The sequence below is a fragment of the Zosterops lateralis genome (genome assembly GCF_965231275.1).
Source record: "Zosterops lateralis genome assembly, chromosome: 7".
Lineage (NCBI taxonomy): Eukaryota > Metazoa > Chordata > Aves > Passeriformes > Zosteropidae > Zosterops > Zosterops lateralis.
In genome coordinates this window covers 15,266,201-15,288,691 of record NC_139767.1, presented here as the reverse complement: position 1 = coordinate 15,288,691, position 22,491 = coordinate 15,266,201, and the positions used below count along the sequence as shown (strand labels likewise).

General features: G+C 37.2%; 1 protein-coding gene across 5 annotated transcripts in view; it reads right to left on the bottom strand.

The window, feature by feature from the left end:
* The window catches only part of ZNF385B (zinc finger protein 385B), a 156,710-nt gene that overhangs the window by 67,929 nt on the left and 66,290 nt on the right, over positions 1–22,491 (bottom strand). For 2 of the 5 annotated variants that reach the window (XM_083864699.1, XM_083864701.1), the window contains exon 1: positions 18,341–18,485. The exons of the other annotated variants lie outside the window; for them this stretch is intronic. The gene's annotated coding sequence lies outside the window, so the exon portion shown is untranslated. Of the gene's footprint in view, positions 1–18,340; positions 18,486–22,491 lie in introns of those variants that run through there. 5 annotated transcript variants of the gene reach the window in all.

The following is a 22,491-nucleotide window of genomic DNA, read 5'->3' as shown; positions in this document are numbered from 1 at the left end:
AATTCTTACCAATTTAAACCCCTTTCCACTTCCTACCTCTACATACAGCTTTTTTGCTTAAGTCTGTAGGAATTTTATACTTTAGTCAAATTACTCTTGCCACATTTCCTAACTTGCCTCTGCCATAAGACAGTTTGCAGCTATGTTCTTATAAGTGTTTTTTTAGAAGACCTTTCAAACCCTTACAGTATACTTGATAAAAAGAAATATCCTGATAAGGATGTCTCAGAGAAAAAAAACTCAATCCTCTTTTTTAGAACTGCATGTACTACTGGGCGTTTGGTGTGTTATCAAGTTGCAACATTTTGCTGCATAATTAAAAACCAAGCAAGATGGCTATTCTGTCTATTTTTTTTTTCTACTAAAAAGCAACTCCTACTCAGTTCTAATAAATAATGATTTTTCCTGTCTTAAAAATAAGTGTAAGATTTCACTCTAGATTTAAAAGCAATAATCAATACTTCATATTTAGTATCCCAAATGCTAGTTAAAGATGATTCTAAGCAGCAGAAAGACTCCAGCTTGCCTCCAGGAACAGGTAGCCTATTTCCCTTTCACTTCTAAATCCTTGGTTATATACTGTGGTAAATAATTGAGCCTGTAATTCTGTGTAGTGACAAAGAAGCAGTGAGCCCTTTGTTGTTTTTTTTTTTTCTCCCTGTTTTGATGGCTGATTTAAGAATGTGCTTAAATTCCCAATGACTGGCTTTAAATTCACATTTAAACATTCTTATTAATTCTCTCAAGAGTACCACACATCTTTAACCTCACTTCATGCTTTGTGATTGGCAAGACTGAAGAGAGGATTTTCTGACTGAAAGGCAATGCACATTTAACAGAAAGCATAAGGTGTGAAATATGACTTTGTATTTCTAAAATATTCAAAACTTAAGAATAAGAGTTGAAAGTATGTAATTCAAAGAAAGGGTGGTTTGGTTTTGTGAAGCAGAAAGAACTGGCTAAAAGCACAAAGGAGGAAAAATACTGCTATTGCAAAGGCGTGGCTTCCACCCCCAGTGATGTTTTGAGTAGCTATAATGCCACTCCCAGCAAAAGGGAGAGCAAAACCACTGAAATGCTACCCAGATTCTTTGAGAAAGAATTATTCATGTCAGATTTTGAAGTCACAATTGAAGGCATTGGATGAGTATATGTTTAGACTACAATATAACTCTGTTTTTCCCTTTTAATTGCCTATATTTACAAAACCAAGAGAAGCAAGCTTGCTTTTATAAACTTAAGATCTGGAGCTATGATGTGTGATGTACAAAACTCCGGCAAATAATTTTAACATGGATCTATTACCCTGGTGCAAATCTGTCATCATTCCTTTTAAGTCCAGAGAATCACCAGGATTAGCAGCAGTACAAGTGTGAGATTTGGCTGAATAAATTCAGTGAGAGGAGATCTGTAGAGGCAGCAGCTGCCAGGTCAGGCACTATATTGAACCTTTCCCAGTGCAAAGCAATAGCAAGACAAGGTGCCAGAGTATTTGTTATCAGTTTCCTGTTGTCAGTTTGATTCTACATCCACAGAAACTACTACATGCTCTTCGTTGATTAACAGTTCTCAAACTGCTGCACAGAGGAACCAATTGAGGACAGGAAATATGCCAACACTGACTGGAAAGAGGTGAACAACTGACATTCCACAGAGCAGCACTTCTAGGAGGATCCCAGCAGGGGAGTCCTGCACAGTGACCTGGAGTGCAGGAAGGGAATCACAGCCCATCCACTCCTCTATCTATTACCACTTCTATTGGATTCTCCCTCCATTTCTGTGCAGATGTCTGCATTATAATATCTTACATAATTATCTGCTACAGTAGCATGCTAAATCTGCAAGTGATTAAACACTGGCTCCTTAGTTAAGGTCAAGACTGAGTTTCACAGTTCATCATGCATTCCAGAATGGGTTTAAAATATACCACATATCTCCCCAATAAATACAGCCTTCCAGACTGAAATCACACCCCAGAATACACTCAGTGCTATATAATCTAAGGATTCTAACCAAAGTCTCCAATTCAGGAGCTGGAGCTCCTCAAGCGGGTGATCAAGTAGACATCTCTGAACTTGCATTCTGCAGTTGCGGTTCCATCACCTGCAGAAGGATCCCACATTTTTTTAACACAGTCACCTCCAGAAGAAGCATAAGTGATCTGCCTCCACCTCCACTGGTGGTTCCTACACCCTTGTAACTTCTGTGTCCTTTTTCCAGAATCTTCAAAACAGTTCTGTTTGATTTGAGTCTGGAAAAAACTTCTCCATTACTAGAGTATATGTCTGTCAGCAGAAGGAACATTAGATTACTGAATTTATGATTAACTTGCTTTTATGCATTTTGACCAGGAAAATGCATGATGACCTCAGCTGGTTCCAAAGAAAAGATTCTTAGCATTTGAAAAAGTACAGTCAGATTGGAGGAAATAGAAGAATAAGTCCATTTGCCAACAGGCAAATGTTTAGATTTATGAGAGAAATGTAAATTATGCTAAATCTTAAAGATGCAATATGCATCAAGTTTTGGTAGTTTGGGGTTTAGTTTTCTTTGGTTTGTTTTTTTTTTAATTTAAGGTCCATTTCACCATCTTTGCAAAGAGAGTTTCAGGCTCTTTCAGTACAGCACCTTTTCAGACATCTATTAAACACTTTCGAAAGTTGTACCAAAAAAAAAAAAAAAAAAGGGTCATGCAAAGTGGCATTTAGATATGTTTTCTATTATAAAAATCTAGAAATGTATGCCATATATTTTAAATGCTTTATGGAACACATTTGAATTATGGAATACACATGAATTGATTATTATGATTAATGCCTCAACTGGAATAAAAAAAAGGAAAAAAAAGGAAAAAGAAAAGATTGGTTTGTCCTTACACAATACCAGAGACAGAATACGAAACAGCCGTAAACATTTTCTTTTCTCCCCCAGATTTAACAGCATTGTTTGCAATGAAGGATGTCAGAAGAGAAATCATTCAACATGAAAAAAGAAGAGTAAATATGCCTCCAACACAAACTGAGAAAGTCATCCCGTGACATGAGTGCTCAACTGCAGCAAATTATTTAATTCTTGGGATCCATTATGAAAAGTAGGAAAAATTAACTTAAAATGGGAATAAGAAGAAATAAGAGCAACTGGATTCCAGTGTGGCATGCATCAGAGAAGAACATTTGATTTTGAGATTTCAAACTTTGTTGCCTACAAGAAGAGAGGTTTGAACATGATGAGCATTACCCAATATTTCTATTTCTGTACATACATGCTCAAATATAACAGCAGAGAAAATCTGTAAATCAATCTAAAATCACCCAGGCTAGGCATAGATTGATAAATCACTCTTTCAGGCAGTACTGCAGAGTTAAAAAGACTTAGACAAAAAAACTACAGAAAATAAAAATATCCAGACATTTTATCTGAAAAAAATTAGTGCCCTTCATCATGCAGAGAGAAATATAGGAAAAAGGTATAAATAGTAAAAAGATATAAATAGTAAAAATATGCTTCCAAATAATATTTGAGTTGAAAGAGCAAGGGATTGACCTGCCAGAGTAGCAATTAAGGTGAAGGAGGAGAAGGCCTAATAACCTGGTCACAGCATGAAGGGAAAAGCTCAAACTATCCATGTATCCTTTACGTGAAGGAAGGACTCATAACTCCATCTCTGATAAAGCTTATTGTGCTGAGCAGCAGGTACTTTTTAACTGCAAAAGGATTTACAAATTGAAAAGAGACCGAGGTAAAGCAAGCTCTGGGAAGTCTAGAAAACACAAAAAATTTAATATGGACACCCTTGGAACAATACATGACAGATGTAGAAGCTAGAGGGGGTACACCTCTTTAAAAGATTTCTGAGGTAAAGAATTCTGAAAGGTTTTGGAGAATAGAGAGAACTGAAATAAAAGATGTGAGAAAAACAGGTCTGAACATCACAGAAAGCTTCTTGACGCCAAGATTATTCTGAGACACATTTAATGTTCACAGTGGCAGCCTTTTTTAGCTGAACCAGAGTGGAAATAATCTCCTAAGAGATTTTGAGATTCTCAACAGCACATGCATTTCTATCAAGACTGAATAAAACAGTGCTGTACGTACAAGAGAAGCAATTCCACACTGGCAAAGAGAGGATTAGATGACCAGCAATAGGTACCATGATTGCACTTGTTAAAGACAATTTGCAATAAGGTATTGATAGTGTTGAATTTTTATTTGATGAAGTACAACCATGGCCTTGCTTAATTTCAAGGACACCATATCAGAAAATTTTATCATGAGTTTTGATCAAGAAATCAATACAACAAAATTTAACAGAAGCAAATAAAACCACGAGCATATGTTACCAGCTAACATCAATGAGAACCCCAATACAATGTATTTTATCAGGGCAAAAATGTGAGTCCTTCCTCCACAGAGTTGTCAAAAGCTTAACATTATAACATAGAAATAGATAGAAATAGCTCTACATTTCCCTGTATAGAGCAGTAAAATACTCTAGCTTAAGAAACAAGAACACTTATTTCTGTTTCAAATTTGCATTTTTATTTCTGATGGTACTTGCAGTCTTTTACACTTGAAGTGCAGAAGACAATATAAACACCAACACTATCATTCTGGAATTATGTACCCATTCCTGTGGAGAAGTAAAGCAGAAAAACTTTTTACACTTCTTTTAAATCTGGTTATTGAAAATTGAACAATTTAGTAGTTCTCAATACAGGAGCAGTTGCAAATTCTGGGAAAAGAAGGTTGCTAAGATTCCCTCTCACTCTGCAAGTGGAATTTTCCACTTTATATAAATACTATTTTTGTCAAAGCAATTTGTACAGAGTCATGATACCTCTGCACATGAAATGGAAAGTTCCACAGCTGTAATGGAACTGGGAGCTTTTGTTCATGGAATGTTTCATTTTCATATTAAGGACAAATGTGCGTCATAGTCAAAAGCAGCACTGCTTATCTTCACAGTAAATAGAAGATTTACAATTTTATTCCTAAATATCAGTTGTATCTCATTTTAAATGCTAATGCTCCATAATGCATTCCTAGTAAAGTTCATGATAAAACACCCTGAGCACAGCTGCTAGTTGCCATGTCCCTTACATCTACTATAACAGTCAGCTTGCATGCAAAGCACTGTGAGCTGAATCAGCAAAACGCAGAAGGAGCTTTCATTTAGGGACATTAGGATTTGTGCAAGTGGCAACAAAAGAAGATATCTATCCAAGAACTTATATTTACTCTTTCAAGAGTGATGGCAACTTTCAGCTATTATTCCTACATGTATCAAAGCATTTTGATTAAAATCTGATCATTGAATCATAGAAAGTAAGGCTAGACAATTTCAAGTCATCCAATCCATGTATGTGAAATAAAACAAGAATTCTACCTTAAATCTATAATGTCAGTCACTACATTATTTGAAAATCACTTTACTATAAATAGCACTCAGAACAGTGGGAAAAGAAGTACAGGTAAGTGAAAAGCTGGCAGAGAAAAAAAAAAAAAAAAAAAAAAAGACTGGCTCCATGAAACTTGGTGTATTTTCCATACACATGTGAACCTCAAAAAAAATTAAAATCATATCTTTTAACAGATCTATTGATGAGAAGCTACAAAAATCCCTAAACACGTCACAGTTAAAGGAATGGTCGGGAAGATTATGTGATATTTGCAGAGTAGATAGAAAATAATGACAAGTGTCAAGATCTTGCTCATAGTCTGGAACTTTAATTACTTAAAAGAAAATATATATGAAAATAATTAGAAAGATGATAGCTGTTAATGGTGCAGAATAATTGATGGAATTATAACAACTGCTTAGGCATTTCAAGCATCATCCTTCAATAGCAACTAGATGTTGAAAGAACTCTTCTGTCTAATAAAGGTAAGAACAATATAGACATATCAACCACTTTTTCCTGAAGGTCTGGAATCCCACTGCTCCATGTTTTGCTTATGCTGGAAAAGCCATAGCTACAAAGTATAAATATATATTTTGCTTTCAAAGAAAATTGTCACTGGTGATAAATCACACACACACACACAAAGAAAAGAATTATACGCAACTTTCGGTTTTCAGAGGCATTTATAGGGCTGGAATTTAGGACAATAATAGCTTTGCTTGTAGATTGAACAGCTTACAGAATTGGTGAGATTTAACACATATAATATGTCAAAAGGAAAATGCTCCCCAAAAGAGTCAAGCAAAGGGAAGAGGACTAAAATGGGATATAAAATTTCACTGATCGAGTCAGCAGATTTGACTTCACAGAATCGAGCCTGAGTGGATACTGACTTAAGCAGGCACTGCTCAGTTTGAGGCCAGGCTGGAGTTACCTGGTGACCTCCAGTTCCTATGGCAGACATACATTTGGCACCTTTACTTACATAACTGGCCTTCTCTAGAGAGCAAACAGGTACAGAGAAACCTCCAGTACCAGTACCTTTAACCACTTTAACAAAAGGAGCCTGACAGTCTCAGGAGCTACTGTTATCCTGCCTCTCATTAAAAACAAGTTCATTTCATTAAGTGCCCTGGCAACTACAGACCCCCACTGGTAGTGACCCATATCAATTAATCTCATCAAGACCATTTATCCAAGTTGATTTTACTCTTCAAAAGAAGATTCCCACCATTCTCTCATCTAGTACTGCTTTACATATAGTTGAATGTATGAGAAAAATGAATGAGTAGGTTAAAGTAAAAAAAAAAACAACAAAAAACAGTTTTCTTAGTTGCTGACATGACAGTGATGTGCTGACAGCAGAACTGGTAGAATATGTAGGAATAGTATATACTCTTCCCCATGTCACTGGTATCTCCCCTCAGCACCATGTGCAAGGCAGGAGACTTTGCCTTGAGGGTGTCACCCCATGGGAGCCTGCTCCTGTAAACTATTCCACTTTTCATCATTTCAGCTTCACACAAAGTTCAAGCCCTGATCTGGAACTGATCCCTTGTAGAGAGCCACATCAGTGCTGACTACAAAGACAGCTTTCTTAAGTGGTCCATCTTTTGAAGGATACATATTTGTATAAACTTTTTAAAAAATAGGAGAAAATAAGCAAGACAAAAATTTTGTTAATTCATTCAACCTAATACTAAACTTTTCCCAAGACCGTTAGGGAGCTGTTAACACCAAGTAATAAACAGCTTGTAACAGTGTACTCCTTTGAAATATTCCAGTGTCAACCACAACAGTGGCTGCATTGCTCCTTTAAAATGATCTCGTCTCAAACTGCACAGCACAAGAAGCTGTAAGCAAAAAAAATTGAATACATGGTGTAAGTGCTCAGCTTAAGTTTTGTCACACAACATGTTGATATTTGAAAGGTTGACAATGTAGCTTAGAATTTCAGTTTCATTAAGAGTGTTAAGAGAGTCTAAATAACTGGGAACTTCAAAAACTCTATTATTTTATTTGAATTAAATGCATGCTTTGGGTTTAACTATACACTTTGAGACCCAAAAGACTACTCAAAAAGTTTTCATATATGAGACAAATGAAAAAACATAAGGAAATCAAACTTTAAGCAAGAGCTGGACGTGTTTCCCAGTACAAGTAGGCTAAATTATTAGAAGACAACACATTAAACAAAATACACAAATGTTACTTTAATTTAAGAAGGACAAGCAGATGTAACTGGAGCCATGAGTAACCAAGGACCACTTGAGTATCTGTCCAGTTTTCTGAAGTCCAAGAGAGACATCAGATAATATCCTGTGCTTTTGTCAGTGAATGAAGCTGTTCTGTTTGCCTGCATCAAAATAGGGTTTCTTTGATGCTGCCAAGTAAGCTCTGGAGAACAACTGGTTGCACTTTCCATCCTCCATCTTTCTCATGGAGGAGAAAAGGCTTCTTTGATAACAGTTCAAAAATGGGGAACCCTACATTCAATAAATGAGGTGAGACTTTTACAAAATACAGAGCACTAACATAACACTTTAACTGGAGAAAATGGAACTTAGATTCAGCTAATTCAAGATTGCGAAAGGTGTCTTGGTACACACTGCACTGACAGCATGCATACATATGTATTAAGAGGCAGAATTCCCACAGTACATCCAGCACCAGCAGTTCATATAGATTTGTCAAATATCAGACAAAAATTACTCAAAATAATAGTTTTATTTTCATTAACTTAACACAGTTGACACCACTTTTTCTTAAGAATGGATTTCCTTATTTAGCATGTCTCTACATAAAAACTACTATAATTTTTATTCTCCCTGCTTTAATATCAATCATCCTTTTTAAAATTTTTAACTCATAGTTGGTTTCCAGCAATAGTCCCAGCTGTGTTCAGTCTGGCCTTCTCATGGCTTTTTCTCTCTGATTTTTTTTTTTTCAATTTTACATGTCAGTAATACTTCCAAATCCCTGACACCATGAGATTAAGATCAAAACCTGATGATAATCCCACCCCAATGCCTTTTTATCTTATTATTTTTAAGAAAAGCATTGCCTTTTCTTTTTTAACATACTTCTTTTCCAGATCAACACTGAAGTTAGATGAGAACTTCAACTTTTATTGACTTCAGGAACAGACTCCACTTTTCTAAAGCGGCTCTTGTTCTCTGTTCCATCAAGAAACTGAGAAGAAAGTTTGAGCTGCTCTCCAGGTGGCATATAGCATTCTATATACAAGGAGCTCTTCACTTTTCATGCAATTCCTTCCGTTAGAGAAAGTAAACCACAGTTTTGAATTTAAAGCAGGACCTCATGTATAATTTATAAAAAATGCCAATTACATCAATCTTACTTTTTCTGGTGTATTTTTCTCCTTTAAAATGTCTCATGCTGTGATACTTCAGCCATAGGTGCAGTATCAATTACTGGCTGTAAGTGACCATGCACTGGCATCCATTTTGTTGCTATCAACAATCCCTTGAAGTAACATTACAGATTTCTGGCTGACAACATCACCTACTGCTTTGTTGTTACTGCTTAAAGTTGCCATAGAGACAAAAGAACAGCTGAATAACAATCTTAATGCTCAAGAAATGGTTATTCTTTAGCAATAGGATGCTACTTGCCAGTACTGAGTTTCAGGTTCTAATGGAATTTATGTTCAATAGTAAGTTTTGAGTCAGAGCCTTGCTCAAGGAAAAAAAAAAAAAAGAGGCAAAGACAAAAAGAGCCTTGTGTTTCTTCCTGACCACTGTAGTTCTGCTGCTAATGAAGAGGCAAAGGAGACTGTCTCTTTGCTGTGACACAAGAGACAAACACAGCACAAGTTGACTCCAGCCTGACTCTGAAGGATAAAACAGTCACTTCACAAAGACCCTTACCTTATTCTCTCTTCTTACATATAGATTTTCTCTTCTTATGTCTCAAAATGGAAGGCAATAAAGAAGCTTCATCCTTCACCTTCCTCACCAAGTGTTTCACCATGTCACGCTAAGTGCTGCTTCATCCATAGAAACACAACACAATCTAGGAAAAAAATCAAGGATTCCCTCCTTGAATTTTTTCCTCTAGCCATGCAGATCTGCTTTCTCTCCAGTACAACCCTTCCTGTACAGAGTATGTGCAGAGTATATGAGATTCAGACTAACAGCTGAATCCCACTGCTCTCTGCTCATAATCCATTAACTCATATTACAGTGTAACTTGTAACTGATGGGAATTGAGGGCACTCAGCCCTGGGATACTTGGCACCTTTCAGATTCCAGTCCTAGGTTTTGAAATCCTTCCATCTCCCCACAGCTCCTGCTCCTGAGTGGACAGAATGCATGGGATCAGAGTAAGTATTACCTTTTCTATCTTAAATCCTGTTGTTGAGAAGTCAGAGGATTTCTAAAGATAATTATAAATAGCAGATTATCCCTGGTTTGGTATAAGCAAAATGCAATAAATCAGAACTTTGTCCTGCAAAGCCATCCCACAGACAGAGCAAGCAGCTGTCAGGAACAGCTGAAAGAATATTTTCCTGTCCAAGAGCCTTTGCCTCACCCTCAATTTGACACTGCTGCCCTGCTCCCAACACCTCAATGGCAGAGTGAACACAAAACCTGTTCCCAGGGGTTGCTGCCTGATCCTGCCCCAGCAGCAGGAGCAGCTTTAGCCCTCAATTTCCTGCCCCATGAGCAGACCTTGACTTGTCTGTTCCTGCAAGGTGCAGGATAATAGTCAGGAGGAATATTCTAGCAAGACAACAAGTAGTAGGGGATAATGCAGAAGAGGAGGAGGCAAACTGAAATACAAGTGATTCTTCCTCCTCCTCACCAGGCCTCTCTGCTGAAAGATTCCTGCACACCCTTTCCCAGTCACTGAATTTTCTCTTCCCCTGCCTTTGCCTCTGCTCCCCACAGCCCTGATATCCCCACTTGAGGCTCCTTTCACCTCTACTGTGGCCGCTTGTGAACCCTCAGCTTTCAACAACCTGGCCTCTGTGCCAAAATACATTTTGTTGACATTTCAGAAAGAGCTCTTCACACTGACAATTATGAGGTATTGCTCACATTGGACAAAATCTGTTTTTACTAAGAAGCCTTGAATTGACTTTGGAGTTCACACAGGAGCAAAAATGTTAAATGTTAATATATGAAAGGGCAGGCAGGCTGGAACAGTGGAGGTCTGTTCCTCCAGCTTGGGAGTTTCCAGCTGAGTGAGAACACTCTAATGATAAACTGAAATTAAACACACAGATTGATTCTAGTTTTACAAGTTCTCGAAATACAGCAAAGGTGCTTCTTATGGAAATAAAGTCCTTAAAAATCACTACTTTTTGTTCTTCTGAGGGAGCAATTTTCTGTCAATTGAGGGAGAAGAAGATACAATTCAGCATCTCAGACATCACTCATCTAAGGACTAAGGGACATGATGTAAACAATCACAACAACAACAGACAGAAGGAGTAGGAATATAAAAGCAACTTCATCAAAAAGCATGCAAGACCATATTTTAAATAAGCTCCTTGCCCACTCTCAGGGGTTTGGTTAATCCAACCTCAGCTGGTCCTGCTCTAGGCTTGGTCAATCACACAGATTGCACAACTTAGGCAAATCACCTGGGTAGACACCCAGCAAGACGAGCTCATTTCAAAAAGAGAAAGTGCTCTCCTTGGATGGAGGAGAGAAGCAGCAGCCTCTCTCCTGTGACAGGGATGCCCAACAACAGCACACAGCACAGCCCTGGCAGAGCACCCATCAGGGGCAGCAGGAGGCTGAGACCTGGAGACCTGGGCACCACCCCACCAGGTTCTGAGCCTGAGCCAGCTCACAACCAGCTACAGACAGAAAAATGTGGTCTGGCACATCACTGATGACAGATTGCAAAGTCCAATTCTACACCTCTCTGAAAGGGAGAGCTGAAGGAAAAGACAAATATTAAAAATAATAATCACAGGATTAACTAGATTGAAAAAGACTGTTGAGATCATTAAGCCCAACCTATGACCAAACATCACCTTGTCAAAACCACAGCACTAAGCAGCACACACCATCTTTTCATAAACGCTTCCAGGGAAGGTGACTCCACCACCTCCCAGGATGATGAAAATAATAATAATAAACCACAATGACATTTCTGATCTTTGTGCCCCCACCGTCAAGACTGAATGGAAGGGAAAGAAGTCCAAGCACCATGAAATGAGGCAAAACTTAAGGGGAAAAGGAAACAGGCTGAGTGGCAGCCTCAGAACCTGCCCCAATGGTATTTTTATCAAATGTGTTTGGAATTGCTGCCCTCACCTTGGGAGCAAAAAAATCATCCCTGAAACATAATTTAAATAAATGTGTGGTGGGGACAGGAAATAAAAGGGTTCAGTTTAAAGGGTTATATGGAAAGACTAATTTATAGAGGAAAGACTTTTGGAAAAGAATTGTCAATGCAAAAAATTCCAGATGGAATTCAAAAAGAAACAAATCAAGGCATTGATAACATCAAGGACAAGTTGTATTTGAAGATTAACATATATTCATAACAGATGAGGCATAATGAAAGGGTATGTATTTAAAATTTAGTAGCTATTCACACAAAATTGTTGTGAGGTACACTGCATTAGCATCTTTGTGAAGCATAGCTTAATTTATTTAAGGAAACCTGAGAAAAAAACAGACATATAACTTCTTCAGACAAAGTATGAATCTTTCCTTGACTTGCAGTGCTAGCAGTTTGCCTAGTATTTCAGCTCCTATACTTCTATTTTTAAATACCTTAAATAAAGAACAGTATCTGGATAAACGAGGGCTGAAGGAGTAGGGTTCTCAGACTACATAAGTGTAGAGAGAGAACTGCATTTAAGAGGAACAGTGAACAGAGGTCAAATACATAAAGTTTTAAAAGGTATCAAATAACCAAAACAAAGAACAATGCAGAAACTGGCGAACACACCTACAGATCATACAACTTCTGGCAATAACCACTAAAAGCAGAGATTTAACTGCTGTCTTGCCGTATTAGCTAAGAAGTTCCTTGCTGCACTGGTCTGTGAAAAGGTGTGAAGGCACAGGTGTGAGAAGCCTTTCCCCAGGAAGTCTGGCAGAGAGTTGTTGTGGTGCTGCCCTGGAGCGAGGGGCCCGGGCAGAGCACGGAGGAGCTGCCACAGCCACCACACCATGGCCTTGCAAGAGCTCAAATTAAGAAACCTTGCTGCTCTTCTACTAAGTCCATCTTTCCTCTTTTTGATCCTTTTGGTGTGAACAATCATTCCAGTTGCAATTTAATTTGAGTTTATATATTTTCTCAGAGGTCAGTAGCAGATACATTATTATTTATGTTCATACTTCCTTCGGGAATTAATCCTTAGGGCATCATAGTTTTAAAGCTCTGATGAAAGGCCTTAAAATTCCCCCTGGATTTGTACTCATAATTGATAGTATTACATAACTTTTAAGTACTGAATGACTCACAATTGGATACAAAATACTGACTTGTAGAAACTTTGTTATGCTTCTTAATATTTTTTACACTTTTTTGCTCTAAGGGTCTAGGATTTCAGTCCCTGAGGTTTGGATTTGCAAGGAGCAATTCCTCTCTTTCAAGTAGAAGCATTTCCTTTGTTTAACTTTAAAAAGCAAAGACAGTGCAGATATCCTCATTTTTGTTAGACTTGCATAATTACATCTCAAAGTACTTCTCAGGCAGCTGTAACAGAAGATTTCCCAAATCTTACTACTCCAACTAGGAGCAAAATAAATCCAAAGGTTTGCAGACTCAGAATGTTGGATGTATCTGGATGAATCCTTCCTATTTAGACCAAGTATTAGAAAGTTTTAATGTGTGTTCTGTGGTTAGTTTTTTCTGTAATCAGCTCACCCTCTTTAGTTCACCCTCACAAAAGCTGCTCATTCCTGTTAACTCGAAACACTACTCAGATGCTGGTAATGTATCTTTGGAACATTAAGACTATCACTAGCTCTTAAGAATCACACCAAAGTATAGTAAGTCTTTACATTTAATTTAATTAAAATTGGAATCCTGTAGAAAGTTATTTACTTGTTTTTGTTTGCTTTGTTCCACTGTTATTAAGCCGTAATAAGATCCCATCTCTTTCATTATTTGATACTATTTCTTAATGGCCAGACTTGAACAGGGACTCATAAATGAAAAGATAGACAAGCTTAATGCTCCATGAGCAGACTGCTAAAACAGGAAAGTGACACTATTTACAGCTGCTGGAACTAAGCATTTGGCTTGAAGACCTCTCAAGCAATGAAACGTGTTTCAAAGCACCACATATGCACAGAGAATGCCACTAAAAGTAGCTCCAAGGCTGCTGCACACAAAGGAACAGCAACACTCAAATGACAAAACACCCGGTGTCACCTTCAGGGTCCTGGTGACCAGGACACAACCAGTCACTAACTTCACTGCTAGCAAGGCAGGGTTCTAAAGGTACCGGTGAGTTGACTTGAAATCAACAATTTTAAAATAAATATTCTAATGAGATTATAAAGACTGTTCAGTTCAATCAGAGAACACCACTCCTACCTCTAATACCAGGATTAATTTAACAGGAAATTACTATCTGAAGCCCTTGCTGCACCACAAATGTTTGAGGCATAAATACTGTAAGCAAAGAGTGTCCCTTAGTTTGATACACCGTGGTTATAATTAGGAATGACGAGATGGAAGAAATGAATGGTATTTCAAAAGCTTAATATCGGGAAAACCAATATCCAGAGCAATCTATTCAATAAAGCAAAAGGAAAGTGACCCATGGGAAAGGCAGGAAAACCAAATAGCTTAGGACTTTTAAAGCAAAATCAGAAAGTAATGAAATTAGTGAGTGCAGTCTATTTTCAATATCAGCTTCACTTGTATTTCAATTGTACTTTTAATATTAAAACCTATAAAATGTATTTTAAATGTGATAATTACCATAATTTTAAAATTTAAAGAGCACAGAGCCACACAGTAATTATGTAGTCTTAACACTGCTCATCTTGAAGTGTATCCCTTACTATTGAGTATGCCCAGTGAAAAACTGATTAATTTTGTTCTACAGCTAGAGTTCTACTTAATCAGAAATGTACATTGCTCCCCATGGATTCCTTTGCACTCAAGATGCGAAACTAAAATGGAAATACCCCTCGTTTTAAGAATTTACTTATCTTTCATTTAAACTGGACAAATACCAGATTTTGTGGATTGCTGATCCTATTTCTATTCTCACACATGCTCTTGTCCATTAGATTAATTCCACTAGCCTCAGAGGAATCACATGAGTGAAAAACAAACATTGAGCAAGCCAGCCAAGACACTGAGCTGAAGCATGAACCCTGTGAGTGTGACCTGCAGTACATTAAGCAGCTGATAGGCAGCAGAGATGGTGATCAGCCTTTTGTTTTAAAGCATGTCAGAAATACAACATACTGCTCCAGAGGCCAGCTCCTCATTCCACTGCAGCAAGCAGCAAAGCTTCCATTAAAAACAGCACTACAAGATAAAAAATTAAAGATAAAGGATAACAGTCACAGGGAACTTTCTAAAACCTGATCATTCAGCTTTATAGCTCAGCAGATACCATAAGGTACAAAAAGGCTGCTGGATAAAGAGGTGCACACCTTATTCCCTCACCTCCCAGTATTCCCTACATCTTTTACTGGCTGAACAGCTACTCCTTCTGTGCCATCAAAATCATGCAAACAACCTTTCCAGTTAAACCATAGGACTGAGTCTATCTTTATTCCTCAATCTTTTCAGAAGATTTAAAGACTTTGAATTACTCTCTTTTCACGTGCTTTCTTGTTCTGCTGTGCCTGTCATTTCAGGAAGTTGGTGCTAAGTTTTTAAAGACCATTTCCAAACTATTTTTTAGACCTGTTATTGACATTTCTACCTCTTTCAGCTGTGCCACCACAGCATGGTGATAGACTAATATGTGGTACTCCAAGTCACTAAAAAGTAGTGGTTAATAGCAAAAAATTGGTTCATTTTTGCACTGGAAATAAAACCCACGAATCAACCAAATAGCAGCCCTGGAAGTATTGCTGAACTCTATTAAAAATTAGTCACCTTTTCAGAATTCTTCTAATTTGGTACATCATCTGAAGTAAACCTAAAACCTCCTGAAGCAAAAAAACCCCCACCAAAACAAACCAACAAAAAACCCTCAAACCCACCAACTAAACAAACAAACAACCCCCCTCAAAAAACACCCAAGAAAAAAAAAAAAAAAAAAAAAAAAAAAAAAAAAAAAAAAACTAAAAAAGCCAAGAAATGTAGACAAAAGTGTATAATTCCACATCCCTTTTTAAAAGTCATCACTGGATGTTGCTTTGTAAATATATAGCACTTTTTAAAAGAGAAACTGATCTGAGGCTGACTTATGTGGCAGCCACTTGTTGCATTCTGCCCTTTAGTTTTATGAAGGTCTCCTAATACATGGCAGCAAGAACTACTTTCCCAATAACCCTGTAGAGCTGTGTTCCTCAGTAATCTTAAGCAATATGAAAGTAATTTATGTCTCCAGAGTCTGCAATACTTATAAACCTATTTTAAATGTATATATTATATACAAGGATATACTATAATTCAGTTTATTTACAACAATGAACAAAGAGTACTCCAAATTGAACATAACTATAGGATTATATGACAAGTTTAGCATTTTGGGGGGCAGTGTTTTGTCTTGGGGTTTTACTAATATCAGCCTTTTCTCTGTCAATCAAAATAGGTTATTCTACAGGCTTAGAGCACCATTCCAAGCTGTTAAGCAATGTGGTGTTTGTGTAATGTGGTGAAAGGTATGACTGAGTGCTTCACTGAACAAGAAATACTCAGGTAACCAGGACCAAGATATGGGAAGACAAACTTGAGCTTTCTTTTGCCTTGGACAAATGCCTTGACATTTAACAGTGCATGTATTGTTGTACAGTGACAAAAGGAAAGAGTTCAAAAAGCAATTTTCTTTCCTCCATTCTGAAAGCTCCATCTTTCCTCAGGTTCCCCATAAGAATCTAGAAAGAACAATCTCATTCTCATCACAGCATCAAAGATATACATTTTAGTTATTCTGTAAATACCTGCTAAAAGCAGAGGAAAAAAAATTAAAAATTGCTTCAACAGTAGTAGCTTAGCTACACATGCACAGCCATGCAAGGAGGGTGCTAAAAAAGAAAGCAATGCAAATGAAGTTCTGCGTGGATATGAAGGTCCAGGATGGCCAGGAGGTTAGTTTTGAAAATAGCATACAGGAAGTTCTCTGTGTTAATCATGATGAGATCTAGTGAGATGCTTCATCACTTGTGGATAACCTCACTTCTCACTGTCATACCAGTCTCCACCTCCTCAAGTGAAGGAATCTGCTTTAACAGGGAATACTGGACATTGGTCTGGGCTTATGCCTGAAGGGTGTATATAAAAGTTCTTTGGCATACACTACCCTTTGAAACATGGAAGACTGAAGTACATTTCTCTTTGGTAATAACTGTTAATGAAATTACCTAATGAAACAGAGACTTTAACCAAAAAGACTACAAAATCAAGTTTGTTTTCATATAGGCTGAACTTCACTATCTGGTTTGTATTACTACAACAGGCAACACATTTACTTAGGAGGTTTGCACATTACTTTTTATTGCAAAACCATATTTCTCTGTAACTTATGTCAGTCTATTAGTTGAAGCTTTCCTTGCCTGGTTTAACTTTCTGTTATTGCTTTAAACTTCAAGTCACTTCTGAGAACAGCCATTAAAAGTAACTTGAGCGTATATAAGCTTAAAAAAATTAAAACTGATAGATATTACCCAATTAAGATTGTCTGATGCTTTCTACTGCAATGGATTCTTAAAAGTTTGAGAGAATTTCTTATATTTCCACTGACTATTGGTACATGAAAGAATTGGCTAAGCCTGTCTCTAATAATTTAGTTTATTGATGTGCCTTCTGAAGTGTCGAAAATCATCTTTCCCTATCCTCACCTTTGCCTCAGAGATTTCAGCAACCTCCCAGAAACTCTGACCAGCCTCTGAAAGGAATATGTGACTTCTAAAGCTGATGCCATTGCCAGCACCTTCCCATACCTGGTCCCTGCAACCACTGCAGCAGTGAAAAACACCACCAGGGTAAAAGAGCAAAATGTCCACTCTCAAACCCAATAAATTTAGCTCAGCCCCAATAGCCCAGTTGCCTCCTCTCATTCCAATGGACAGGATTTATCCAGGGGTTTGAGGACAGGCAGGTTTTTCTGTAACATTCTCTGTAGATAACTCATGTAACTAGCAATTGTTCCTACCCACTGAATTTAGGGAAAAACAGTGTTTTTCTGAGTTCTTGCAGGAAGGATAATGTAAACAAGAGGTACAAGGAACATGTTTAGCTTCCTCTTACAGGTTCCTGGATTCAGCAACTTTTTGCTTTAATCGAAAATTGCCAATTTTTATTGTGAGATAATAATATTAGGCTTGTATATCAGAGAATAACAAGAAATAAAAGTATACTGTCCTCTGTCCTTTCTTGTCCCTTTCTGGTTTGCACTGAGGTCAGTGCATTCTTGCACTTTTACCTTCCCACCCACAGCGAGGACAAAAGTCTCCCTAAAGGCACACAGGATAAACTAATAAACATGACAGAAAAGAATTAGAGAAATATAAGTTAATCATACATAAAGAAACTTCTTTTTTCTGCAAAGCAAGCTGAATCAGGATCAGACATTTCTTAAACTAATCTTCATTACAGTCTCACCAAAACATTACTGAAAGACCTGATCAAAATCACAGAAATTAATGCAGAAGAAAACTGTTCCCAATATAACATACTACAACCCAATCCTTTGTTTTAATTGCACAGCTCCAAACCATGGCCAACAAGGTTCTGCAGAATTCAAGCCAAACCCATCCCCAACCAAACAGGTCTAGCTAAAAGCAACTTGTTGTTCAGATAGATCCTACCTTCTTTTACCAGTTAAACCAACATTTGTAGGAGAGAGTGCTGCCTGTCTCCGTGTTCTTTACTCTATTGATTGTTGTGTAAATATTAGGCTTCCTGCTTGTGGAGAAACTACTGCAAAGTTTCTTTCAGTTTTGTTTGCACATTTCAAACTTGTGCATGTTTTAGAACAAGGAAGTTTATGTAATGTTGCTGAGAAAGTGCAGTACATCATGGTTCATTTTAATTCAGGTATGAATACATGACACAGATGAATTCACAAAACACTCCTTTCATCTGAAATTTAAGTAGTAACCCTTTTCCCCTGAAGGTTTAAGCAGCTTTAAGTGATGAAATGATTAGATTTTCCTGTTTCTTTAAAGCAGTACTGGATTGAAATAGTTTTGGACGAATCTTTCCTGAATTTATTCAAATATGAATACAGCATCAACCATAAGAATATTTGAATAAGTCTTCCAAAAGATGTCAATGTTCTCTACAGCCATAGAATATAATTTTAAACTTTGCTCAAAGCATCTCAGTAATACTGCACATAAAAGCATCTTCTCCCCAAAGGCCAAATTTTCAAGTACTGAACAAACCCAAATGTTGCTCTGCAAAACCAAGATATCTGTACATGCATCTGGGATATTCATCTAAACACAAACCTTTGACACAAATTCTATTTGCACACTGTTCGCTACCAGTGCCACATTACTGAAATTTTTGTTCACCTATAAGGCTGGTATCATCTTTCCTTTTTAAATTACTGTCTTTAGAAGAAATCATTTGGAAAGTGACAGCAGACTTCTTCTGTACATATGGATTACCCTTCGTTACTCAGAGACCTCCCATAGGTTCATACTCCTGTTCAGATCCCCCCTTTCCAGGACCCTTTCTGACCCCCACTTACTATCCCTAGTCCCTGTAACTCAGTTCTGGTCCCTGCTTCCTCAAAAGCAGAGTCAAGATAGTCACTGGTACCAGTATGGGTCAGACTTTTCCCCCATCTGCCAGCATTTGTAGTGCTCAGTTCTTGCCAAAATTCCTATCTTATTTGGTTTCCCTTCTCAACAGATTCTCTCTCAGTGTAACAGAGCTGCATGTTCTGCATAAAGAAGTTTTGATGGGTTAAAACTTTTTAGGTTAGTTGAATTTGGTTTGTTTAGGGGGTTGTTGTTCATTGGAGGTACCACTTTGTTTGGTTCTATTGGGTTGTGGGTTTGTTTTTTTTTTTCACTTTCTGAATAGACAGAATTTTCTCCTTTGCTTTAATCCCAGTCCAACTGTCCCCAAAGGCTTGACACCATGCTTTGGATTCTCACTTTTCTCTCTCAGCTGGCAAACCATTTCTGGGCTTGCCCCTTCCTAGCCAAAGCTGCAGACAGATGATGCCTGGCCAGCATGGACTGTCCACTGCCTATGCCTTGTCTCCCAGGAGACAGGAACAACCCAAGATTTTTGGGCTGTCTGCACTGCCCTGCAGAGTGGCTCATTCTGTGGGCTCTCAGATAAGCCATGCTGGGAAGCCAAAGATAAATGTGAATCTAGACATTACCATGATAATGGTAGCAGAGGGAAGCTGTGTCTGGTGATGTTTATAACAAAGCATCTTGAAGGCTGAATGGAAGATGTGCTGCTCCAATTTCAGATAGAATTAACACATTTCTAAATAGAGATTTCTGAAATCAAGTAAATGAACAATGGGAACAACCAAAATCACCAGATTCCTCTCAGGCTTCCCTGTTAAATCTGCTGCAACATGTATTTCTGTGCAACACAGCAAATTACTATTGTGACTGTATCTGAACATATAAAATGACAGGGAAGCAAAGGTCTAGAACAACCAGAAAGCAATTCCCTACAAAAAGAATCCAGCACCCAAGGTATAAAAATGATCATCAAACAAAAACATAGGAACAATGCCACAGACACATATATGGAAAGAAAAAGGACAAGGGATAAATGCTTATGAAGTAGCTGTATTAACAGTCCTGAAGCACATACAAACACGTAACCTAATTTTCTGAAATATCATCATCTCACCAGACTAAGCTAAATTCTGCACTAATCTTACATTCTGCCTCACAAAAGCACCTCTTCAGGCTGTTTTCTTGTCTTCAGAAACTTAAACAAGGACACAGTAACAAAAAATTATGGTCAATAATCACTCATCAGTTTAGGTAAAAGAGAGAAATACTACGTAATAATTTTAAAAGCAATGGAATCCTATAAGATGTCATTTTATAATTTACTACATACCAAGGATGATCATACTTACACAGAACAAAAAGTAATTTAAACATTGAAATCACAGAAAATGAGTCTTCAATTACTATTTATTTCAAAAGCTGAAAAACCTACGAATGACATTCCTCCAGTCAAGGTTGCCTTGTATGAAAAAAAGAATTATAGGTGTTTTCTACAAGCTAATCATCTAACTATAAACAGGACTTTGAGGACAGAAGAGAGCATTTATGTTTCTGACCTAACAAGGCATTCTAAGAGGAACTTTTTGAATGCATCATGTACATTTTAACATTGCAGTTAAGCAATGCTGTATAATCGGCATCATATTAACAATTCAGAAAATTAATAATTTCAAGTTGTTCTTTAAAATACACATAAAGGCATTCCTTATTTCAAATGCTACTACTATTTGTGCTTATTAAGACTATTATATAAATAGTACTAGTCATCATAATAATGATAAAAGAGAATTAAAGACATGCAATAATTAAGCATTAATTTTTTTACAGTGAACTATCAGTAGGCTCAAAAAAGAAATATTTATTTTCATATTTGAGAAATACATTGTTCCAATGGACTTAGTACGAAAATTTTTCATTTATAGCCTTCCTTCAGAAAATGTCACGATTACCATCTAAACAGAGGGAAAAAAAGTTCAAATGCTAATTTTGGCATTTGTATTTCTTTGACGCAGTTTACTCGAAGATAAAAAGTATCTAAAAAATAGATCACAGTCACCCCCAGTGCTAAGACTTCCAAATTTGACTACTCTGTTCCTAAACTGCAGCAAATGAGTACAGCTTTCACTAATGGATTGCTATTAAAAATAAATCAGCTAAACATTTCTCCTTCCATACAGCTGGAGCAAGCATACAGCGCTCTATTATGCAGCTGCTTGAAAGACAGATTTCAGCCTCCACATGGAATTACTTACCCAGAAGCATGTTTCTCTTCTACAGTTAGTTCAGCAGAATAGAAAGTTTTGCACAATAGATCTAGCAAAAGAGATGTTCTCACAAGCTCCTTTTTGACTTGGTGCAAGCCTTGAGTAGGTTTCGAACTTGCACTGCTGAGAAATATGTCTTGCTCCACAAAGCTGCTGGGACACTTTACTTCACTCCTATTGGTGAATGATACCTCTTCAGGCTATACACAAGTGATGCAGACAGGCGGCAGCTGGTGCCACCTTCATTCGAGGTGACGAAATCATAAAAAAAGAGAAACTAGTCACTTCTATAAAAATTTTAAATTTTATTTTAAATTATTAAATTTTATTTAATTTTTTTATTTATACTAATATATTTTAGTATATTTGTCCTGCAATTGGTTTTAAACTAATTGCCCTTGTTTCAGCAAGAGAAAAACTCCTTACAGAACTAATACAGTGTGTCAAGGAAAATCTACATGGTAGGCAAGTTTTGCAAAAGTAAATGTCCCATCTTTACATAATGTTTAATTTCATTACAGCTGAATTTGTCTGCTCTGATACAAAAGACTTCCTTTAAAGAAATGCAAACAGGGAGCTGGTTTGGGACTTTTTATTTAGCTCAAGAATCACCTACAAGACCAAATTGGACAAGCAATAAAAACTTTCAAAATCCTGCTGCTACCATGGCAAGTATCCACTGTCCAGTAGAACAGACCACAGACTATTTGGCCAAAATTTAAATCAACCTTTGCTATGAAGAGAAAAAACATCCCCCTTCATATTATAGAAGCAAAAGGCACACAGTCTCAAACCTGGGACTCAAATCATACACTTCAAACAAAGAAGAATCTCTCTAATGTGCAGCCCCTTACTTTGGGATATGCTGTGTCAGTACACCTCAGCTGAAGCTTGCACAGAACTCCTGTCTCCTCAAAAGAAATTTTTCAAGCAGACTCTAGTAAGAATACTTGATAGAAATAGTTTTATTAAAAATAA